This window comes from Dermochelys coriacea, chromosome 6, assembly GCF_009764565.3.
Source record: "Dermochelys coriacea isolate rDerCor1 chromosome 6, rDerCor1.pri.v4, whole genome shotgun sequence".
NCBI lineage: Eukaryota > Metazoa > Chordata > Testudines > Dermochelyidae > Dermochelys > Dermochelys coriacea.
In genome coordinates, this window is record NC_050073.1 from 112,455,973 (window position 1) to 112,463,080 (window position 7,108).

General features: G+C 42.1%; 1 long non-coding RNA gene across 1 annotated transcript in view; it reads right to left on the bottom strand.

Moving 5' to 3' along the window:
- LOC119857643 overlaps nt 1–2,705 on the bottom strand; it is a 34,684-nt gene extending 31,979 nt beyond the window's left edge. Inside the window, exons 1-2 of the long non-coding RNA XR_005293651.1 lie at nt 2,576–2,705; nt 2,251–2,437 (exon numbers count right to left, since the gene is read on the bottom strand). This is a non-coding gene — a long non-coding RNA (uncharacterized LOC119857643). The remainder of the gene's footprint in view (nt 1–2,250; nt 2,438–2,575) is intronic.
- Nucleotides 2,706–7,108: the final 4,403 nt, after the last annotated feature.

Consider the following 7,108-nt stretch of genomic DNA (forward strand, 5'->3'; position numbering starts at 1 on the left):
GAGGGGTGGTATAAAAACATGGAGATATTTAGAAGAAGAACCCAAAATTGCATGTGTCATGCGGAAAAAGACACAAGGGCAAATCTGGTGAGATCCCTGCATGGGAGCATGTTTAGGGGCTACTTAGCCTTCTGCACTACTAATGAACGATAGATGGTTTTGAATAGACAGTAACATATGGTGGTTTCCTAGCGTTTTTGTTTTTAAGATGGCAGCAGAAATGGGGCTATTTATGCACAGAAACAAGCAGACAATCGCTCAACCATCAGCTGTGGTCAGCATCCTATGAGTGAGGCTGACGTTGTGGGGTGGTTGATTTTCTGGAATCCTGGGGCCAGTTCATCCCAAACATAGTTTAGGGCAGCTCCAGGGCTGCTCTAAACCACCTGCAGACTCTAGCCCCAAGACGTTATTCAGCAGACTTCAGCAGGGCTTCCCTGAGTGCAGCAGTGTTCTAGCCATGACACCACCCCTCTGGGAACTCCCACCTACACAGGAGAGGAAGGGTAGCAGGACAGGAGCTATGCTTGTGCTACAGCTTCTGAGGACAGCACTACACCGAGTCTTGCTTCCAGCTGGAGCTGTAACTGGAGTGGAGCAGGGCTCAGCAGATGGTTGAATTCCACCTTTGCTGTAACTCCTCTTCCCAGGGGAAAGGGGCTTTATGTTTATGTCTTTAGAGGCAGTAGTTTGTAAGGCTTTAACTTTACTTACTCTTCCTGAGCTGTCACAGTCGGGCTCGTGACATTGTAGATGAAAGTCTCCAAGATGCACGGGCAGAAACAAATAATAAATGGAACTCAATGGGAGTTTTGCCATCAACATCAATGAGAACAGAATCGGCCCCTACATCAGTTGGCAACCCTCCTTATCCACGTGCATCTCCTTCTGGTGCTATTTTTCAAGGGCTATTCATGGGACAGAGCTGTAGAAAACAAACACTGTTCCTTTCTTCACTCACTGCCACCCTGTTATCTACTGCAGGAGTGTTACTCCAAACCCCTTTCTCTCTAGAGAAAGGAAATGCACTGGAGATGGAAATAGTACAGAAGAAACAACAACATACTCAACTTTATTGTTGAAAGCTCTTACAGAAGATTAGGCTTCCTGACAGCATCTCTAATAATTAGCCGTGTTAGGAAAGCAAAACAAGACTGAGGGGCAGATTTTTCTCATTGACACTGCTGTAAATCCAGAATAATCCCTTCAAAAGAGTTGGTAGGGGAGTAAAGGATCCCAACAGATGAACCTTGACAATCAAACGTAATAAATTACAGGTAGTTATAGTGGAAGAGATAACAGCTTTTCTCTAAACATAAGCCCACATGGGAAGATCACTGCCAGAATCACACACTGTATCCCCCTTGTAGAACTGACACTGGAGTTAAGGTTTCCAAATCTCCTGTTACTATCAAAGTACATTTGGGTTTAGATGCAAATGTTCAATATTCATTAAGATTTGAATAGCAGCAGAGAAAAATAGCCAAACATACAAGCCCTTAAGTTTGATTACAGTGGGCAGCTTTTGGTTACTGTCCTGTATGGAAAAACCTGCTGTCAAAATTCAAAGTAATGTATCCATTAAGGTTCTCATTCACAGAGCCAGATTTTCAGTCAGTGTAAACCAGCCTAACATCACTGAGCTCAACAGAGCTACACTGATTTATCAGATCTGGGCCCTCATATCTGGAATTCCAGTAGGTTAATTCATTTTCCCAGAGAGCAAGGTTTGTCTTGTCACCCTGGAGTAGCTTGGAGTTTCACGCCTTTAATTTGATAATCTGATAGAGAAAGTATCCGGTGGAATCTGAAAATTTATCTCAAGAGTCTCAGGTATATATGTGAAGAAGAAAATGAATTACAACTACTGCAACATCTAGCAGGAGATTTCTACCATGAGCTCCACTAAAAATCTAGGCAATGTTTTTTACAGCTATATTTATCCCTAATTTTGATCTTCTGAAATATATACATTTAAACATCAAGTAAATAATAAACCTACAATTAACCTAGCAAAAACAGAACAGGGTTTAGGTCACATTTGAAAATCAATTTTGTAAAAACATACAAACTTGTAAAAAAATTCAAATCAAACTTTAAATCAATTGTTTCTTTCTAACAGAGCTGCAATGGCTATGAAAGACTAGCTTTATTTAAACTGCCAAGGAAAAGGCAGGGCAATGACCTTCTTTAGAAATGTTATCCAATGACTTTGAAGAAGTTAAAAGAATAATCCAAACTAGAACTCACCGGGCACATACTGTGCATGCATTCACTGAGACAGCAATGAAGGGAGAGAACTGTAAGGTTTGATTCTCATCTCCATACTAAGGCACTGCGTTGATTTGCTCTCCGTCCCCACTTTAAGGTCCCTTTATATGGCCAGAGCAGTCTAAAGAGACTCAGATCTATAGAAGTTTATGGTGGACAGTACAACCTGAAAGAGAGTTGAATTCCCCTTCTCTAGACATCTGCATACATATGCTGGGGACAGCCATACATTTACACTGTATTAGTTACAATTGCTATTAGCAGTGGATAATGCCTTTAGGTTACTATCTGCAGCAGGGTTTACCTAATCTGGCTTCCCTTGCCTCAAATGTCCTTTTCCCACAGTGAATCAAACTCCATATTGCAGATGTTTTCACTATACCTCTCCCCTGGTGAGAATCTGGCTGGTTAACAGAAGAACATTTAAGTAACAGCATATTTCCTACTGGATCCCAGTCCTTGGTTCAAGGTTTTTAGTCCTCCCCCAGCTGAGGGCCTGGTGCCTAATCACATGGTTTCCTCCCAACAAGCCTGGATCCTAGTCACAGGATTCTTTCCATCACCTGATTGCTAGTCTGAGAGGTAAACTAGTTACAGGTGAGGCTGAATGCATGACTCCCTTAAAAGCTAGCTGACCTACGACACTGGCTGTTACAGGCCAGTAAGCTTAACTTTAGTACCAGGCAAACTGGCTGCAACTAACTTAAAGAACAGAATCATCAGAAACAGATGAACACTATTTGTTGGGAAAGATTCAACATGACTTTAGTAAAAGGAAATCATGCCTCACCAATCTATTAAACTTCTTTGAACAGGTCAGCAAGCATGTGGACAAGGGTGATCCAGTGGCTATAGTGTACTTAGGCTTTCAGAAAGCCTTTGGCAGGGTCCCTCACCAAAGCAAAGGAAGAAGCTTTTAAGCAAAGGAAGCAGTCCTGGGATAAGAGGGAAGGTCCTCTGATTGATCAGTAACTGGTTAGAAGTTAGGAAACAAAGGGTAGGAAAAAATGGCCAGTTTACACAGTGGAGTGACATAGATAGCAAGGTCCCCCAGTTATCTGTACTGGAACCTGGGCTGTTCATAAATCATCCTGAAAAAAGGGTAAACAGTGAGGTGGCAAAGTTTGCTGATGATACAGAATTATTCAAGATAATTAAGTTAAAAAAAGGCTGCAAAGAGTTACAAAGGGATCTTACAAAACTGGGTGACTGGTCAACAAAATGGCAGATAAAATTCAATGTTGATAAATGCAAAGTAGTACACACTAAAAAACAATCCCAACTGTACACATACAATGATGGGGCCTAAATTAGCTGTTAGATCTCAAGAAAGATCTTGGTATCATCATGAATAGTTCTCTGAAAACATGCTCAGTGTGCAGCAGCAGTCAAGAAAACGAACAATGTTAGGAACCATTAGGAAAGGGATAGATAAAACAGAAAATTTCATAATACCACTATGTAATCCATGGTATGCCCACAACTTGAATAATGCATGCAGTTCTGGTCATCCCATCTCAAAAGATACATTAGAATTGGAAAAAGTTCAGAGAAGGGCACATAGATGCCAACTTCCCCTGGGAGTGGGTGCTTTACCCCCCCCACCAGGTCCCTCTCCCACTTCACATCTTCCCCCTAGCCCCCACCCCTTCCCTGCCCCCACTCCACCCCTTCTCCCAAGCCCCTTCCTCTTTCTGCCCCCTCCCCTGAGTGCACCGTGTCCCCACTCCTCCCCCTCCCTCCCAGAGCTGACCTGAATGCCGTGAAACAGCTCTTCGCGCTGGGCAGGAGGCGCTGGGAGGGAGAGGGATGAGTGATCAGCAGGATTGCCAGTGTGGGAGGGATTTAGTGGGGCAGAGGGGAGAGTAGGTAGCTTGGCTGCCGGTGGGTGCTAAGCACCTTCTTATTTTTCTCCATGGGCGCTCCAGCCCTGGAGCACCCAGAGAATTGGCACCTATGGTAGGGCAACAAAAATGTCTTGGGGGTATGGAACAGCTTCTATCTGAGGAGCCATTAAAAGGATTGGCACTGCTCATCTTAGAAAAGAGGTGATGAAGGAAGGATATGACAGAGCTCTATAAAGTCATAAGGCATGTGGAGAAAATGAATAAGGAAGTATTATTTACCTCTTTACATAATACAAAAACCAGGGGTCACCTGATGAAATTAATAGGCAGCAGGTTTAAAACAAAGTACTTCTTCACAAAACAGAGTCAACCTGTGGAACTCATTGTGATGGAATGTTGTGAAGGCCAAAAGATAACTGGATTAAAAAAGAATTACATAAATTCATGGAGGATAGATCCATCAATGGTCAGGGACACAACCTGTTAGCTGAGCTTAACATGCAGTTGAAGAACAAGTATTCAGAATGGAGAACAAATTGAATCCTAATCCCTTTCATGCATTTTAAAGCACAGAAGAACAGGAGAGCCAAAGCTTCAATCCATATACAGTTTACAGTCCAGAATATAAAAAGAATTAAGACAGCCAAATCAGAACAGAGCTGTGATTCAGCTAATCCAGTACCCTCTGTCCAAATCAGACTCGTGCTCCATCTAGGCCAGATGTTTCTGCAGAATTTCTTGCATTTCTCTAAGAAACAGTTATGAAATAGCTAGTCCAAGGGGAAACTTACTTCCTAACCTATTTTAGATATAGGTTGGCTTATACCCTGAAGTATGAGAGTTTTGTAACCCTTCCAAAACTCATGTGTGTACATGGTGTGTTAGAATTCTTGCTATTTTAGCTCTGGCTGTTCATATAAACTCCTTTTTTGAATCCCATTCTTGGTAAGGATTCTACTTAATATCAAATGTCTATCAAGCACATGAACTAAAACATCTGAGGAGCAGACAGTCTGGGCAATTCAGTAAGTATCAGCCGGAAGATAGCAAAAACAAAAACAAGAAGCTGGAAAAAAGTCAAAGCCTGGTCAGAAAATACAGGACTATTCCAACCAAAAACGTTGCAGCCTTAATGCTATATTGTCTGTAAAGAGAAATCCACGATGCAAGAGCAGTAAAACTAGAGCACACCAGGAAACCTCTAAGTGGTGTCGATGTAATCAGGCTGCAAACACAGTATACCATGAAACGGAAATAACCTTGAATGTCTGCTGGTATTTTTCACTGGAAAGCAACAACAGGATATGATAAAGGGACAGAAGTATGGAGTTGGCTGCCAGCACTTACCTAGCTCCATAAATTACGTACTGCTACTCCACATACTGAAAGGAGCACGAAAGGAGGAGAATAGTCTTTTTATGGCATTCTCCTGCATGTGGTGCTTTTAAAGGCAGCATTCTAGGAGTGATGTCAGTTTTGGCCAATCAGCATTGGCTTATATTGCGAGGTCATAAGCAACAGGATATTTACTCCAGGAATGGCTACATTGGTGGACCAGATCTTTGCTTCTTTAGGCACTCGGAATGCCCATAAGGCGTTTTGCAGGTGGAAGAAACGGGCCACTAAATGGCCTCACTCGTTTGAGAGTTTTGGCTAACTGCTTGACATCAGACACCACAAAATCCTAAACTTAAGCTAAACAAATGTTGCCAGCTGAATTCTGTTTATTTTTAGCAGGGTTATTAATTCTTATTTCTAATAAGCAATTAAAGATGACTGGAGATGAGCCTGAACCAGACCCCTGGAAAATCAAAACTCTCTATGTTTTGGAAGAGTTTGCACAGGGATCCAAGTTTAGCAACATATGTCCAAGAGTAAAAGTAGCGCAAAAGCCAACATAAATGTATATTTTCAAAACCAAATACCTACATTTAGGCAGCTACTTAAAAGCGATCTGACATTTAGAAGGGTGGGCACCCCTGTATTTCATTCAAGTCAATGGGTGCATAAAGTGCTCAGCTCCTTTGTCAAAACAGGCTACTTATTTAAGGGCCTATAAATAGATGTAGGTACCTAAATATAGGCACCCGAGCTTGAAAATATTGGCCATATATTATGTCTGCTTCATTGACTCTTGTTTGTATCTGGCTGCGCCTCTTCATGCTCAGATGCCCTTAGAAGGCATTGGATCTTGGAACACACTAACTGTGTGCTGTCACTCATCAAAAGGTTTTTATCCATGGTGACATGGTGCAAAGTAGATTCTCCTCCTCACTTTTTTAAAGGATATCGCTGCACTTGAGATAACCTCCTGGGCTTATCTGTACTGAAAGTAATGTCATCAGGCTGTCAGAACACCTCCCTCAAATCAGCTGAGTTGGTGTCATCTTATGTATTGGGTGTGTAAGGAATGCCTAAATGTGTGAGGTTTGTCATTTTACAGCTGTTCAATGGGGCCCTTTCAAGGGAGAGTTTGGCTTCATATCTGCCTTCAGAAGCAATCAGCAATCCAAGCAAAACTAAAGAGGCAAACACATTGCACTTCAAAGTGTGTGGACAAGGCAGGATCTAGGGACACCAAGCCTATTCTGTCATTTGTCTCCGAGTATTTGCCCGTTCTCTAAGTGAGAAGGGATCGTCTATCTACTCTCAGCTTTTCATTTGCTCCCAATTACTTAAATGTTCAAATGCAGCACTGTAAAAATCTCTATAGTATTTAGACTATAAAAAAATAAAAAATTAAAAATATTAACCTGCAGCTGGCAGATCCTGCGAGTTTTCCATTTCTGTCTCCTTTCCAGAATCTGTGGCTTGAATCCTCCAGGGTAATTCTAGCCTTGGTAATAAACTCGCCTGATGGACAAACAGCTCTGTGGCCGAGGCATGCACCATTCAAGTGACACACACCATACAAACACATGCCTGCTGGACCATTTATTAGCCATCTGATCAGGGTTGAGTGCTCACAACTACACAAGTCTTACATCCAT